Source organism: Manis pentadactyla, chromosome 4 (genome assembly GCF_030020395.1).
Source record: "Manis pentadactyla isolate mManPen7 chromosome 4, mManPen7.hap1, whole genome shotgun sequence".
Taxonomy (NCBI): Eukaryota; Metazoa; Chordata; class Mammalia; order Pholidota; family Manidae; genus Manis; species Manis pentadactyla.
In genome coordinates this window covers 112,648,730-112,666,457 of record NC_080022.1, presented here as the reverse complement: position 1 = coordinate 112,666,457, position 17,728 = coordinate 112,648,730, and the positions used below count along the sequence as shown (strand labels likewise).

General features: G+C 40.0%; 1 protein-coding gene across 2 annotated transcripts in view; it reads left to right on the top strand.

Annotated features, from left to right (window-relative positions):
* Positions 1 to 2,199: 2,199 nt before the first annotated feature.
* Positions 2,200 to 17,728, top strand: part of POGZ (pogo transposable element derived with ZNF domain) — a 46,851-nt gene continuing 31,322 nt past the window's right edge. For both annotated transcript variants that reach the window (XM_036905132.2, XM_036905130.2), the window contains exon 1: positions 2,200 to 2,327. The gene's annotated coding sequence lies outside the window, so the exon portion shown is untranslated. The remainder of the gene's footprint in view (positions 2,328 to 17,728) is intronic.

Genomic DNA, 17,728 nt, shown 5'->3' with positions numbered 1-17,728 from the left:
ACTTTCTACTACTCCCTTTGAGAGAGATTCCCCACCTGCCCTTGAATCGAGGGGAGCCAGTAACTGTGATGGAAGTGATGCTGTGACCTCTGACGCTAGGTCACAAAAAGCCATACAACCTCTGCCTGGTCTTCTTGGGGCACTCAGTCTTGGAACTTGGCCATTGTGATATGCAGAAGCCCAGGCTGCATGGAGAGTCCAACAGCCCCAGCTGCAATCCAAACCAACAGTCATCATCAACTTCCAGACTTTTGAGGAAGCTTTTGAGATCATTTTAGTCCCAGCCACTGCATGAGACTCCAAGTGAGAACCACTTAGTTTAGCTTAATAACCTCCAGAAACATGAGGAATAATAATAAAATTGTTGTTCTTCTAAACCACTAAGTTTTGGGGCCATTTGTTATTCAGCAATATATACTGGAACAATTTGCTTGTGTGTATACTGTATGTCTCTCCCCTAGAGTATAAAATCCATGAATTCAGGGACTTGGGGCTATTACTGTATTTCCAGCACCTAGAACAGTGCTTGGCATATGACAAATGCTGAATAAATATTTGTTAAGTGAATAAATGGAAGAATGATGCATTTTCAGTATGGCATGCTGTGATGGTTATTGGTCAACAATACATGGTACAGCCTGCTGAGCTAGACCTCATTGGGAGAGAGCATAATTTGGCACTTACAGCGTGGCAGAATATGTTTCAACAAGAATATCTCAGAGGCAAAAAACATTATAATGATTTAAAATAATTATTGCAGGAAAGTATAAAATGAGATTAGAGCTTCATGTAGAATTTGTCTTCTGGTAGTTGATTCCATAATCCCACCGTGGATTTTTCCAAATCAGGTCTGGAAAGGCTTCAGAAGTATTTTCATAAGGATTAGTGATTCTTTCAATTCAAATAATGAAGTTGTTCCTAAGAATGACTAGTTTAAATCACTCATGTTCTGAGTATGAAATGGGACGAGGTGAAATGCAAATGGGAAGCAATGAATGCATTCATGTGTGTGGGGGCACTATCTGGAATGCCTGCTTCCACTGCCTATTTTTGTAGACTGGTGGTTTGCACGGAGCATGTATATAAAGAGAAGGGGTAACTATGGTTCTTGATCCCCCAGTCTTGCACCAAGTGCTTCGACTTAGCATTTAGTTTGGAAAATATTTGTCTATTGTTTAGCAAGATCCTCAAATACCCAAGCAAAATATAAAATCTTATCATTATCTCAGGAGGTGGTAAAGGACAGAATTGTTAGCTGACTGGAAAAGAGGTTAGTTTTTGTTTGGGATAAAATAACAGGTGGATAGTCTTGAATGGACTAATTTCTTTGGGCCAATCCATCTCAGCCTTGACTGAAGCAAGAAGCACAGATGTAGAGACTGGTATCTTAGAACTGAGGATCTCTGCTGAGTCTCTTCACAATGGTTTCAAAGCAGTTTCCATACATGAATCACCTTGGTAAGCAGTCACATGTACTTCTTTCTAGGATCCAGAAGGGTTCAGCATAAAAAAGGCTTTTAAAATTCTTCACTTAAGGCTACTGCCATAAAGCTACTTGGTTGAATGTCTCCTGAGGAAGAAGTGAGTGACATTTTGCTGCCTTTGTTCCAATGACTATTTCTGGTGACATTAGGCCTCACCATCTGTTTTGTGGCATGAGGTTCCCCTCTTGGTCAGGTGTAAGCCTTGAATGGAAAGTAGGGTGATTCCCAAAATTTCCCTGTAAAGTCCAGGCAAGTGCATTGGGAAATATTTTCTTTGGAAATCCCATTTTTCTCACCAAAATTTGGGTATTGCTTCTGAATTATTCTTTATTTCATTAAAAAAAAAAAAAGAGATGTTTTTATTTATTTATTTATTTATAGGCCCAGACAAACTTGACTAGAAAAGAGACCCGGGCAGGGGTTAGGGTGATCCCATGACGTGTCACGAGCTCCAACCAATTGAAAAGCCACAAATGGGGAGGGCGGAAGTGACGAGCCGTATCCCTCCGCGGGGCGAGAGGGTCGGTGGGGGGAGTCGACGTTTCTCTCCCCCGCGCCAGCTCCCGTACTCGGAGGCGCATTCCTCGGCCCCCCCACCCCCCTCCCTCGGGGCCCCCCCGCCCCCCTCGAGAAAAAAATCCATTCCAACTCACTCGAACCCGAGGGAGGCATCCTCTCACCCTCGGGGAGACGAGCTTTCAACGGTTCCCTCTTGTTCGTCTCCCCCCAAGCCCCGGTCCCCTCCCCTGCTCCCACCCCCTTCTCCCGGCGCCGGGTGCAAGGTCCCTTTAAGGCGACGGCGCCTTCTTCGGGTCAGACTACCGGCGGCGACGACCACGGGAGGTGAGTGAGCGAGCGAGCCTTCTCTCTCCCCACCCACTTCTCCCGGGGGTTCCGTTATCTTTTCGCCCGGCGAGGCGTTCGGATGAGAAACAATGAGAGGGGGGATGGGGCGGGTACGCGAGGAGTGGGGGCGGGGGCCCGGTGGCGCGCGTCCTCCCCCCCCCCGCGAGTGGCGGCGCGGCCGGCGGCGGCGGGCGTGGGGTGCGGCGCGCGAGCGCGTTTGAGTGCGTGTGCCCCGGGAGCCGCGCGGAGGGCTGGGCCGCGGAGGGCCCTGCCAGCCTACCGGCCGGCCACCCCCACCCTCCGGCGCGCGCGCACGCGCACTCACGTCCCACTGCTCCGCACACATCCGACGTCCGCACGCACGCCCTGCGCCAGGCGTCTCGGAGGAGTGGGCGGCCGCGGGTGCGGGCGGAGGCCCGCTGGGCAAGGGGTGGGGGCGCGAGTGGTTCGCGCAGCAGGAGGAGGGGGCGCGGCTGCGCCGGGACGGCGGGTGACGTCCCCGTGGGGGCAGTGCCCGGGCCTTCCGCCCGCCCCAGCCAGGGAAGGAGGGAGTGGGGCGCTGTTTTGAGCGCGAGGAGGAAAATTAGTGATGGCTTTGCCTCTCCCTTGTGTTATGTAATCCCCACTCGGTCCAATAGTACATCCCAAGCTTTAGTGCACTGCAGTTAGATTACGAAGTCTCCTCCCTCGGCCCTACATTTTCTTTGGGTAGGCGCCGTGATTTGTGAAATGGGATGGGGATGAAAATATTTATTTTTCTGGTTATATCCTGCCGCGGTGGGCGCCATGTTTATCCCAGGGACTATTTTCTCTGGATTTTTAGCATCTACCGAAAAGGAGTGGTGCCATTGATACACCTGCTTTGCCTGGTTCCTGCGAGTTGTCCTAATTTCCTCTCCCGTCAGATGCGGATTCCCTCAAAATGTTAACAATGCTGAACGCTTTTTGCTCGCTTGTCTTGGACACCCTTAGCTCAAAAAAAGGTAGAGCAGAAGAGAGTCTTGAAAGTCATGAAGCCTAATCTTACTGTAGAGAGAGAAATGGAAATGCAGGTGTACTATCTCAGAACAGTAGTCTTGTTGCAGACTGAAACCCAGCCATCTAAAGCTCTTACACCCCCCACCGCAGGTCAAAACCCCTCAGAAATGGAGTGTTACTTGTAAAGGAATTTCGCATCTAGATGAAGGGGAAATGGCGGGGCAGGGAAGGCTGCTTTTTGGCGAACGACATTGAATTTCGAGATCCGCGGCTCTTGGGACAGGGAATTGGACTCTGAATTAGAACTACTTAGCACAATCGTTTTTAACTTCGGGGTGCATAGAAAGTACCTTGGAGATAACTAAAAGTGCAATTTTGGGGACTTCATCTCCAAATCTTACTCTGGAACGGGGAGGACCCACAGTCCTTCAACTGAGACTGATTAAGGTAACCACCACGTTGAGAATTAACTGGTCTAGCATAAAGATGCTCAGAATATACTCCCAAAACAAATGGCAATCTATGCCGTTGATATCCTCATTTCCTATGTTATGGTTATTACATACCGGCTATATTGGTGGTGTATCTCAAACTGAAGGAAAAAGACTCTCGGGATGAAAAGGATTTTGTTAAAAGAGTTTCCATCCCCACCTTGAACCAGTGGTATAATCTAGGAAATCATTTCTCAAAGTGTGGTCTGCTGACGCCTGGGGGTCCCTTCAGACCCTTTCAGGGGAGCTGCGAGGTCGTAACTACTTTCAAAATAATACTAAGACGCTGTGTCTCTTTTTCACTGGCATTTGCACTGATGGTCCAAAAGCAAATGTTGGGTACAACTACTGGTGGTGCCTTAGCACAAAGTAATGCGGTTCCATGAACCTCTACTATACCTACCTGAGAAATGTCCTTGATGAAGCAGTAAAAATGATTAAATCTCAGCGCTTCTGTACATGTCTTAATTTTTAGATCTTTGACCAAATGGGAAATAGGCATAAAACACTTAGACTGCCTTCTGAGGTATGATCCTTGTCGTAGAAACGCTTTAAGATTGAGTTGGACTGCTTATTTTATGTAACAGCATTTTTACATGAAGGAACAAACTACAATTTTTTACACTTGAATGTTTGTCAGATGTTTTCTTGAAAATGTATGAAGTGAGCTCGTCACTTTGAGGTAAACAGTTGATGGTATTTGTTACCAGTGATTAAAATTTGAAATGAAAATCAAAATGTTTAAAAAGTTGCTATCTCAGGTTTGACAGCTTCCCAATACTTAAAAGGGTTTTCTTAAAGTATCAGTGTTAAAGACTTTTCTTTTTAATGTTGTATAATAAAATTTGTCAACATTTGGTACCTGAGCATAACTCAGTAAATCTGTTATTTTCCAAATGACCAATGCATGCTATTTTAAAAACCACTGTGAGTAAAGAGATCCTTTCAAAATGCAAGATACCTCAATGGCTTTTAATGTACGAAATATGAAAAAGTTCATTGATAGGTTTTCAGATTCCAACATGTAACTTCCAACATGTTTTTCCTTTTAGAAAGGACCTTTTGATGCGTTTTAGTATTATATAAAATATAAGAGCTATCTGAAAAGGTTTTTAGACTACTATTTCTTTTCCTCCTGTCCTGTGTGAAGCCAGATGTTCCTTTATATACTTAACCAAAACTTGGAGCAACAGACTGAATGCAGAAACAGTTGTAAGAATTCAACTACCTTCTATTAAGCTAGACATAAAAGATTGGCAAAATGTAAAACAATGTTACTCTTCTCTTTGGGGGTGGAAATAGTAATTTTTAATTGAAAATGTTATTTATGTTAACATGTAATGGGTTTGTTGGTTTAAATGTATTGGTATTTAAATTTTTTCTGTTTTAAATTCTAATGCATAAATACTAAAAGCTTTAATCCACATACATAAAAGCTCTTCGGGGTCCTTAATAATTCTAAGAAGGTAAAGGGGTCCCAAACCAAAAAATTTGAGTGACTTGGTCTTTCCTACACTGCTGAGGTCATCCCAATCTGCTTCCATTTAGGAACTTCTGGAGAATTTACAAATGTTAGTTGAAGTTAATAATGAAAGTGTCAGTGGCTTGAAAAATTCTAGAACAAAAAGCTTGGTTGAGGCCTGACTAGGATATTTACTAACTGTAATCTTCAGCAAATTACTTAACCTGTATTTTGGCCTCATTTGTAAATGTAGTACTTAGGACATCATAATTGTGAGAATTCATTGAGCTCATGAATGTAAGTTGCACAATAATGCCTGGTCATAGCACAGTAAAATATATTCCAGATAATCTTTCAGTCTTTATTCTCCACATTTTTTTTTATTGAAGGTGGATATTTCTGATTTAAATTAAAAGCTGGTTGGTGCCTTTGTCATACCATTGTGGTATTGCTAACGTATTGCTAGTATTCAGCAGAGTTAAATGAAACTGAGGGGGTAGAAATGGAATTTAGACAACAGTGAAGAGTAGTTCTTAGGAGAGGGACTCATGAACATTGAACCCTTTAAAAATGGGGAACTTATTGCTCACTTTAGTTGTTTTAGTGAAGCATGTAACTAATATTTGGGTACTTCTTGATAGGAGATTTGCTGTCAGATAAGTAAGAAAGTATTTTGTTTGGGAATATTAGGTTACCAAGACTTTTTTTTAAAATTACAGTATTATTGATATACACTCATGAAGGTTTCACATGAAAAAACAATGTGGTTACTACATTTACCCATATTATCAAGTCCCCATCCATACCCCATTGCAGTCATTGTACATCAGTGTACTAAGATGCCACAGATTTACAATTTCCTCTGTGCTACACTGTCTTCCCCGTGACCCCTCACACCATGTGTACTAAACAAAATATCCCTCAATCCCCTTCTTCCTCCCCACCCGCCCTCCCTCACCCCTCCCCTTTGGAGTCTGTGAGTCTGCTGCTGTTTTGTTCCTTCAGTTTTGCTTCGTTGTTATACTCCACACATGAGGGAAATCATTTGGCACTTGTCTCTCTGCCTGGCTTATTTCACTGAGCATAATGTCCTCCAGCTCCATCCATGTTATTGCAAATCGTAGGATTTGTTTCGTTCTTATGGCTGAATAGTAGTATTCCATTGTGTATATGTACCACCTCTTCTTTATCCATTCATCTACTGATGGACACTTAGGTTCCTTCCATATTTTGACTATTGTAAATAGTGCTGCAATAAACATAGGAGTGCATATGTCTTTTTGAATCTGAAAACTTGTATTCTTTGGGTAAATTCCAAGGAGTGCGATTTCTGGGTAAAATGGTATTTCTATTTTTAGTTTTTTGAGGAACCTCCATATTGCTTTCCACAATGGTTGAACTAGCTTACATTCCTACCAGCAGTGTAGGAGGGTTCCCCTTTCTCCACATCCTTGCCAGCATTTGTTCTTAGTCTTTTCAATACTGGCCATCCTTACTGGTGTGAGGTGATACCTCGTTATGGTTTTAATTTGCATTTCACTGATGATTAGTGATGTGGAGCATTTTTTCATGTGTCTGTTGGCCATTTGAATTTCTTATTTGGGGAATTGTCTGTTCATATCCTCCACCCATTTTTTAATCGGGTTATTTACTTTTTGTGTGTTGAGGCATGTGAGTTCTTTATATATTTTGGATGTTGATTACCAAGACTATTTAAGAACCCATTGTGATATTATATATGAGGTTCTACAATGGTTAGGTCCTGTGAGGGACAAAAGGAGCCATGCAGAATAGTAAATAAATAAAAACTTATAGGTTTAACAGTAATTAGTTTTATAACCACATTAAATATTCGGCCCTATTGGTCTTCGGAAATTATTTTTTAAGCCTAAAACTGAGGTTACTAGATAACAAATACCAGTTGGTTTGAGAATTATTATTGTTTATTTCTCACCCCAGATTAAGAGAGACTGATATTTCTAAAATTCTTTTGATTTTTAAAACATTTTTACTGTTCTAGATGTTCTTATCTTGATTTATGGGTGGATATGTACTAGCAATGAATTGAAAATGTTAGATTATGAATTCTTCATTCCTGGAATTTACACCTATGAAAGAACCAGACAAAGGAATTCAAAACTTCAAGAGCCAAATGTGTCTAGAGAGCTTTAGTAGAAAACAGATGTTTTCCTAATCTTACTTGAGAGGGAGATAGGTAGATATTTGCTACCCAAGAAATACCTCAAAAGTACACTGACAGGTGTATCTGCAGAATTCTTTTGCTGCTTTTAAATAAGAGATGATTTGTAAAGAGTCTTTATATTTTGCCTTTTCAATTATGTAGGCTTTTACTGATTAGATAGGACCTGACTATAAAGTAAGACTACCATAATTGCCAGCATTTAAGATAAAATCCACTCCTCCCCTGAAAGATATGTATCTGATAATACCCATTTTGTGGATGGAAAGATGAATGTCAGAGTCTTAAAAGATTTGCTAATAGTGGGAATTGCTAATAGTTCTGTGTGAGCTGCAGTGTTGAATAATGCCTAAGTGCACAGTAATTACATTATTAGCACAACTACTACTATGAAATACAGAAACTAGGTTGCCCAGGTGTCAAGTAATGGATTGGATTAATGAAAGATGGTTGTGTTCACCTTACTCTACCTCCTTGGTAGCCTTTTTAGATTCATTTCTTTTTTCTAATATTCTTTAATTGTGCTACATCTTGAGAAAGTGTATATGCAATCTATGTGAAGATTGCTCCTAGGAATAAGAATAAGTTAACAGAAAATTCAATCAACAAGGGTAACACTTTGATTTAGTAAATGGCAATAAGAATGGCAGAATATAGTAGTACAGAAATCTCACAACCAAAATAGTTTTCCCCAAAATCATTTTTTAAATTTCAGGTTTATTGAGGTAATTGACATTAAGAAATTGTAAGGTCTTTAAAGTATACATCATGGTGATTTAATATACATACGCATTGTGAAAGGACTCTCCCCATCCAGTTAATCAACATACCCATCATCTCATGTCTTTGTGTGAGAGAGAGCACTGAAGGTCTACTCTCTTAACAAATTTCAATTATATGATGGAGTGTTATCAACTGCTGTCACCATTTTTTACATTAGATCTTCAGACTTTACTCATCTGATCCCCCCAGCTTTTTTTTTTCTTTGGTATCATTAATCTACAATTACATGAGGAACATTATGTTTACTAGACTTCCCCCATCACCAAGTCCCCTCACATACCCCATTACAGTTTCTGTCCATCAGCATAGTAAGATGCTATAGAGTCACTACTTGTCTTCTCTGTGTTGTACAGCCCTCCCTGTGCCCCCCCTCATTATACATGCTAATAATGCCCCCTTTCTTCCCCCCCCATCTCCCTCCCTTCCCACCCATCCTCCCCAGTCCCTTTCCCTTTGGTAACTTTTAGTCCATTCTTGGGTTCTGTGTGTCTGCTGCTGTTTGCTCCTTCAGTTTTTTCTTTGTTCTTGTACTCCACAGAGTGATATCATTTGATACTTGTCTTTCTCCAGCTGGCTTATTTCACTGAGCATAATACCCTCTAGCTCCATCCATTGTTGTTGCAAATGGTAGGATTTGTTTTCTTCTTATGGCTGAATGATATTCCATTGTGTATATGTACCACATCTTCTTTATCCATTCATCTACTGATGGACACTTAGGTTGCTTCCAATTCTTGCCTATTGTAAATAATACTGCGATAAACATAGGGGTGCATATGTATTTTTCAAACTGGGCTGCTGCATTCTTAGGGTGAATTCCTAGGAGTGGAATTCCTGGGTCAAATGGTATTTCTATTTTGAGCTTTTTGAGGAACCTCCATACTGCTTTCCACAATTGTTGAACTAATTTACATCCCCACCAGCAGTGTAGGAGGGTTCCCCTTTCTCCACCCCCCCCAGCTTTTATTAAGAAAATTTCATGCATGTAAAAAAGGTGAAAGAATACGATAAGGAATATCTATAATGAACCCACTGCCTAGACATGATTTTTAGATGCTAGCATATTTGATGTCTTTAAGAAAATGCCAAAGTATCTATTTGCCATACCACTTGAAGGTCATAGTCATAACGCTTCCACTAAATATTTCATGTATTTGCTAAAAATAAATACATTTTCGACTCTATAGCATCTTACTACTCTGATGGACAGTGACTGTAATGGGGTATGTGGTGGGGGCTTGATAATGGGGGGAATTTAGTAACCACAGTGTTGCCCATGTGATCGTATATTAATGATACCAAAAAAAAAGAATAAATACGTTTTCCTAGATAACTCTAATACCACTATCCTTTCTAAGAAAATTAAAAGTAATTCCCAAATACCTAGTTTTCTAGTCTACATTCATATGTTCCATTTGTTCTCCCAAAATCTTTAATAGCTCTTTTAGGAACCAGAAGCCAATAATGGTTCACATGTTGCATTTTGTTATGTCTCTTTAGTTCTTTTAATCTAGTTTGGTCTTCTGTGTGTGTGTGTGTGACACTGACATTTTTAAAGAGAACCATGTTAGTAATTTTATAGCATATTCCATATTCTGCATTTGTCTGATTATTTCCTTGTAGAATGTCCCTCCTGGATTTATCTCAAATTCCCTGTGGTGCTACTTATTCCTCTGTTGTTATCAATTTCCTGTCAATTGGAAATTAAAGTTAAATGCTTGATTTGATTTAGGTTAAATATAATTATCAATGGCTTTTCTTTTTCTTTACAAAAGAACAAGCCACACACTAAACAGCTGATGACAGTTTGGATTATTGGCTGACTTTTTCTATTTCAATTATAACCTTTGGTTTTTAAGATACAAAGCTTGTAAATTCATGTATAACAGTAAGACTTTGAGAAAGAACACAGAAATAGGTTTGCTTCATGTAATTTTGGTTCACTACCCTCTGAGAAAATGATTCTGAAGTTGAAGAGGCAAGAAAAGTGATATATTTAGCAAAAAAACCCATAGAGGAATTGTGTAAAGAGGTTCAAACCCAGAAAAATTAGAAATGGAGATTAAAGAACTTTGGGAAATTATTTTCACAAAAATTATTCACCAGTCAGTACTAATAACAAATACTGAGAGTAACCATAATTTTAGAGGATTAATATATGATGCTCCAGTTTTAGGAGGAAAAATTATGTGCTTGGGCAAGAGTAAGAATGGCATAGAAGCTGTCAGATGAATATGAAGAGAAAATCAAGTTTCAAAGGTAGAAGATTATAGTGCGAAACAAACTAGATGCATATGAGTTGTATAAAAATGTGAAATATGTAACCATTTGAACAATTCATTGGATTCTTGTTCTGCTTTGCTTGTATTCTCTTTTGTAGAGAGGATAAATATTTTAAAAATAAATGATAGTTCTTATTGCATAAAATGTAGTGTTTTTTGGTTTTGTTTGTTTTTTTTTTAATTTCCCCTTCAGAGCATGGATTCAGTTTGATCAGTGTTCCTTCTCAGTCTTGGTACTATTGAAATCAGACTGGCTGAGTCTTTCACTGTCCTGTGCCTTGTAGGGTGTTTAAGAGCACCCTCCATCACTATCCACTAAATAGATGCCTGAGAGGTGCTGGACAACACCCTTCCCCAGCCCCAACCTCCAGTTATGACTACCAAGAATATCTCCAGACATTGCCAAATGTCTTGGGAGTACAGGGGGCCAAATTATCCATGTTTGAATCTCACTGGCATATATGAAGAGTCCTTAATGATGTCCTTCATGCCCCTGTTTTCCCTTTGTATGCATACGCACAGTAGTTGAACCCAAGTCCCTTTTGCAGATATGCTACATGGCTTAGAAAACACTGGAAAATTATCACATTTCTTTTTAGCTCTGTTGGAAAGTTTATTGAAGGTAGAAATGAGCTCTTAAAAGTTGGATGTAGGCCTTTGCTGTATCTAATCCCCCATCCAACTTCTGGTTTGCTTGGGAAAGAACCTTACTCGTATGTGCTATGGACAAAGTTTTTGTTAGAAATAGTTGAGAAATTTAGTATTTTTGAGGTGATCTGCCTATATATTGTGGTATTTGAGAAAGACAGTCTTTCAAAAAAGAGTTACTTACTAAAGGGCTAGATTAAACTAAATGTGTCCCCTTTGTTACCCTTTGCTTCTCCTTAAAGTTTTTTAACCATATGTAAGTTCTACCAATCAGGAACAGAATCTAGGCATCTTTTTAGGGGAAGGGAAAGGGACTGTACACAAGTGGGACAGGGTAAGTGGAAGTTATGAAAATTGTTTAATAAATTTAAGAATGAAACATCTCATGTAAGAATTTCACGGGTAAATAGAATTTTTGTTCTAAGATTCCAAGACATTATTTGTGGATGTGGAATTTTTCTGCCAAATGACATAGGAGTGAAATTGAAGATAGCTGACTAATAGTTGGAGTCAATACGGAGATAATTTTGTATTTGAAATGAGCAGAAAGGTCCCTAGCATCTAGACTGTGGTCTTGGAATATTATTCCTCACCAAAAGGAACCAGAGCTTCTTGGAGAAATAGCTGATTCTAGGTCTGGGGCAGGAAATATATGAGATGAACATGGTACATCTTACCCTCAGATAGTAAGGATTTTTTTTTAATTGAAGTATCATTGATACACAATTTTATGTTGGTTTCCAATGTACAACACAGTGGTTCAACAATAAAGGTCACCCATATTATTAAATCCTCACCCTCTCTAGTGTGGTTACTATCTATCAATGTAGAAATATGTTACAAAATCATTCAGTGTATTCTCCATGCTGTGCTACCATCCCCATGACCACCTTATATTGTGGTTGTGAATTATTGTACCCCTTTATCTCCCTCCCCTCTTACTCCAACCCCTCCCCCTTGGTAACCACTAGTCACTACTCAAGTGTCTGTGAGTCTACTGTTGTTTTGTTCCTTCTGTTTTGCTTTGGTTTTGTATTCTACAAATAAGTGACATCATACGGTATTTGTCTTTCTCCACCTGACTTATTTCACTGACCACAATAGCCTGGATCAAACATCCATGTTGTTGCAAATGGCAGGATTTCTTTTTATGGCTGAATAATATTCCACTATGTATATTACCACATCATCTTTATCCATTTATCTATTGATGGACACTTAGGTTTCTTCTATCAGATAGCAAGGATTTTATCAAACACAACTAAGGCTTATGTCAAAAAGACTTTGGAGCCAACTGAAGAAGTTCCCACTGGCCAAAATAGAACACTTTGTGTCAATAAAGATAACTGTAGTGGATCAAAATACATCAAATATGTTTGCATCTGTGAAATCATAACAATAGTTTAAGAACAGGCTTATTGGTCATTTCAGGGAAATACTGTTAAAATTTTGAAAACTGGTAAATAAGAAAAAAAAGCAAGATAGAAAGAATCAAGACTTTTTCTATATTTGCTGTGCTACTGGATTAGATTAACCAAATAGTAGATTAAGTTTTGTTTTTTGTTTTTTTAAATAGAAGTGTTATAGTTAATAAATGAAGAAGGAATACTTGATTTAGAATGACCAGACCCAGTCATTGAGCATGCCTCCTCATGGAAGAAAACTCCTCCCTTATCAGTAGTCTTGGTGGAAAAAAAGTTAAGCGTCATTCTAAACATGCTTCTAGATCCAACTTTCAATTTCAGGATATACAGAGGACAGGGGCATGTATTATTAAATGCCATGTGTATGTGATCCAGAATATAGAAACCACAAGAGGTGATCTGATTCTTCAGCAAATAAATTGCAAGAGAGAAGAAAATAAGGTGAAGAAAGACCTGTAAATTAAAAGAAATGTTTAAAACTTATCAAATAATCAGAATATATGGACTTTATTTGGATACTAATTCAGTCTTCTTAAAGTATGGTATTTGAGAGAATTTGAAATTTGAATGTTGACTAGATATTTGATATTAAGGGAATATCAATTTTTTAGGCATGTAATGATACCATGATTTTTTTTTCTTTTTGATATGTAGTCTTTTCAAGTCCTTATCTTTTAGAGCTATATACCAAAATACTTATGAATATGATAGTAGTAACTACCTTCAAAATATTATGCAGGAGAGGAGAACCAAGATGGCAGTGTGAGTAGAGCAGCGGAAATCTCCTCCCAAAACCATATATGTTTTTGAAAATACAACAAATACAACTATTCCTAAAAGAGAGACCAGAAGACACAGAACAGCAGTCAGACTACATCCACACCTGCGAGAACCCAGTGCCTCAGGAAGGGGGTAAGATGCAAGCCGCAGCCCGGCAGGACCCAAGGACCCCATCACCCTAGCTCCCGGCGGGAGGAGAGGAGTCGGAGCGGGAAGGGAGAGGGAGCCCAGGACTGCTAAACACCCAGCCCCAGCCATCCACACCAGAGCGCAGACACAGTGCGTGCGTGGTGTGCTGGATACTAGGGAAACAGGACATTAAGACCTGTGAGTGGGTCCCCGCAGCCAGCGCACCTGGGACAAAGAAAAGCGAGTGCTTTTTGAAAGTCTTAAAGGGACAGGGACCCCGCCGCTGGACGGAAGCGTCCCGGGACACTTAGCCGAGCAGCTGGGAATCCCAGGGAACTCTGGGCACCCTTACCCCCTGGGCAGCAGTGCAGCTCAGAGGCGCCTCACTGTGATAAACAGCCTCCCCGTTCCCCCTCTGACGCGGCTCTGCCATATTGGAGCAGCAGCCTGAGGCTGGCCACGCCCACAGCAACCGCAGAGCTCCACAGTGGCGGGGCAGGAATTAGAAACCCCGTCTGCACACAGCTACCCAGCACAAGCCACTGGGGGTCGCTGTTCTCCCAGGAGAGGAAGGCCACAAACCAGCAAGAAGGGACTTTTTCTTAGCCAACACACGCGCCAGCTCCCCACAAATACCTCTATCACCTTGAAAAGGCAGAAGAATTTGATACAGACCAAGATCACAGAGGCAAACCCTGAGAAGGAGATAGACCTAACCAATCTCCCTGAAAAAGAATTAAAAATAAAGCTCATAACCATGCTGATGGAGCTGCAGAGAAATATACAAGAGCTAAGGGATGATGTCTGGAAGGAGATTACAGAAATGAAACAATCTCAAAGGATTTATAAGAATGAATAAGATGCAAGAGGCCATTGATGGAATAGAAACCAGAGAATAGGAACGCATAGAAGCAGACGCAGAGGGAGATAAAAGGATCTACAGGAATGAAACAATGTTAAGAGAACTGTGTGACCAATCCAAAAGGAACAATATCCGCATTACAGGGATACCAGAAGAAGAAGAAGAAGAAGAGAGAAAAAGGGATAGAAAGTGTATCTGAAGAAATAATTGCTGTAAACTTGCTCAAACTGGGGAAGGAAATAATCGATCAGACGATGGAAGTGCACAGAACCCCCAACAGAAGGGACCCAAGGAGGACAACACCAAGACACATAATAATTAAAATGACAAAGATCAAGGACAAGGACAGAGTTTTAAAGGCAGCTTGAGAGAGGGAAAAGGTCACCTACAAAGGAAAACCCATCAGGCTATCATCAGACTTCTCAACGGAAACCTTACAGGCCAGAAGAGAATGGCGTGATATATTTAATGCAATGAAACAGAAGGGCCTTGAACCAAGAATACTGTATCCAGCACAATTATCATTTAAATATGAAGGAGGGATTAAACAATTCCCAGACAAGCAAAAGTTGAGGGAATTTGCCTCCCACAAAACACCTCTACAGGGTATTTTAGAGGGACTGCTCTAGATGGGAGCACTCCTAAGGCTAAATAGATGTCACCAGAGAAAATAAAATCACAGCAAAGAAAGCAGACCAACCAAATACTAACTAAAGGCAAAAAATAAAAACTACCCACAAAAGCAGTTAAAGGAAACACAAAAGAGCACAGAATAAAACAACCAACATATAAAGAACGGAGGAGGAGGAATAAGAAGGGAGAAAAATGAAGAATCACCAGACAGTGTTTAAAATAGCTCAATCAGCGAGTTAAGTTAGACAGTAAGATACTAAAGAAGATAACCTTGAACCTTTGCTAACCACGAATCTAAACCCTTCAATGGCAATAAGTACATATCTTTCAATAATCACCCTAAATGTAAATGGACTGAATGCACCAATCAAAAGACACAGAGTAATAGAATGGATAAAAAAGCAAGACCCATCTCTATGCTGCTTACAAGAGACTCACCTCAAACCCAAAGACATGCACAGACTAAAAGCCAAGGGATGGAAAAAGATATTTCATGCAAACAACAGGGAGAAAAGAGCAGGTGTTCCAGTAGTATCAGACAAAATAGACCTCAAAAGAAAGAAAGTAACAAAAGATAAAGAAGGACATTACATAATGATAAAGGGGGCAGTCCAGCAAGAGAATATAACCATTATAAATATCTATGCACCTATCACAGGAGCACCAACATATGTTAAACAAATACTAACAGAACTAAAGGAGGAAAGAGAATGCAATGCATTCATTTTAGGGGACTTCAACACGCCACTCACTGCAAAGGATAGATCCACCGGACAGAAAATAAGTAAGGACACAGAGGCACTGAACAACACCCTAGAACAGATGGACCTAATAGACATCCATAGAACTCTACATCCAAAAGCCACTATTTACAGTAGCCAAGAAATGGAAGCAACCTAAGTGTCCATCAGTAGATGAATGGATGGGGAAGATGTGGTACATATACACAGTGGAATATTATTCAGCCATAGGAAGAAAAGAAATCCTACCATTTGCAACAACATGGATGGAGCTAGAGAGTATTATGCTCAGTGAAATAAGCCAGGCGGAGAAAGACAAGTACCAAATAATTTTACTCATTTGTGGAGTATAAGAACAAAGAAAAACTGAAGGAACAAAACACCAGCAGAATCACAGAACGCAAGAATGGAGACTAACAGTTACCAAAGGGAAAGGGACTGGGGAGGATGGGTGGGAAGGGAGGGATAAGGGCAGGGAAAAAAGAAAGGGGGCATTACGATTATCATGTATAATGTGTTGGGGGGGCATGGGGAGGGCTGTACAACACAGAGAAGACAAATAGTGACTCTACAGCATCTTACTACGCTGATGGACAGTGACCGTAATGGGGATTGTGGGGGGACTTGGTGAAGGGGGGAGCCCAGTAAACATAATGGTCTGCATGTAATTGTAGATTTATGATAACAACAACAACAACAAAAATAGTTAGAGGACCTCAAGAGATATTCTTGCAAAGAAGACATACAGATGACCAAAGGCACTTGAAAAGATGCCCAACACCGCTGATGGTCGATCAGGAAAATACACATCAAAACCACAGTGAGGTATCACCTCACGCCAGTCAGAAGGCTAACAGCAAGACCAGAAATAACAAATACTGGCAAGGATGTGGAGAAAACAAACCTCATACACTGTTGGTAGGAATGTAAATTGGCACAGCTTCTATGGAAAGCAGTATGGAGGGTTCTCAGAAAAATAGGATTTCCAAATGATGCAGTAATTCCACTTCTGGGAATTTACCCCAAGAAAACAGAATCACTAATTTGAAAAGTTACATGCACTCCTATGTTTATCACAGCATTATTTGCAATAGCCAAGGTATGGAAGCAACTAAGTATCCATCAGTGGATGGATGGAGAAAGATGTGGTACATATACACAATGGGATATTACTCAGCTATAAAAAATGAAATCTTGCCATTTGAGACAACGCAGATAAACCTGGAAGGTATTATGCTAAGTGAAATAAGTTAGAGAAAGACAAATACCATCTGATTTCACTTACATGTGGAATCTAAAAAACAAATGAACAAATAAAAAACAGACAGTGGTTATATAGGGGAAGAGGTAGGAGATGGGTGGAATAGGCAAAGGGGAAAATGTAGCGAGAGTGCTTCTTGTTCCCATTTGGGCACGGTAACAGTGTGTACACATGTCAGAAGTCAAGCTGTAACTGAGATTTTTACATTTTATTGTATACCTCAATTTTTTAGAAAAAGGAATTGAGGGCTCTTTGAAAAATTGTTTCAGTGTCTTTAAGAGACTTTTTGGGGAGGGGGTTGTAAATCTGAAGTATGCTCAGTGAGCAGATTATTTTCTGCATTGACAAGCCTTATTGGTTAATTCTATCTTGCTCACTATGAAAAACTTGAAAAGTATTTTCTAAGTTGAGTTTTCTATCCATATTTTAGTCTTTTAACTTAGATTGGTTGTCTTGGCAGAGAATATACCTAAGTTTTCTTGCTCACTTGATAAGTAGTTAGGACACAAACATCTTTCTTTGCTGTCTTTTCAGATCTGCCTTTCTCACTTTCTGTTTTTCAGAGTACTTTTTTCTAGGGAGTAATAGCATAATCTGACTTTGATCATATGGGAGAAATTTTCAGTATTCTTACTAAAATTCATTGTTTCACAAAATAAAGCATGCACTCCGTCTCTTAAGACGCTATAAATAGTTGAGATAAAAGACCATCCTCTTGAATAGGC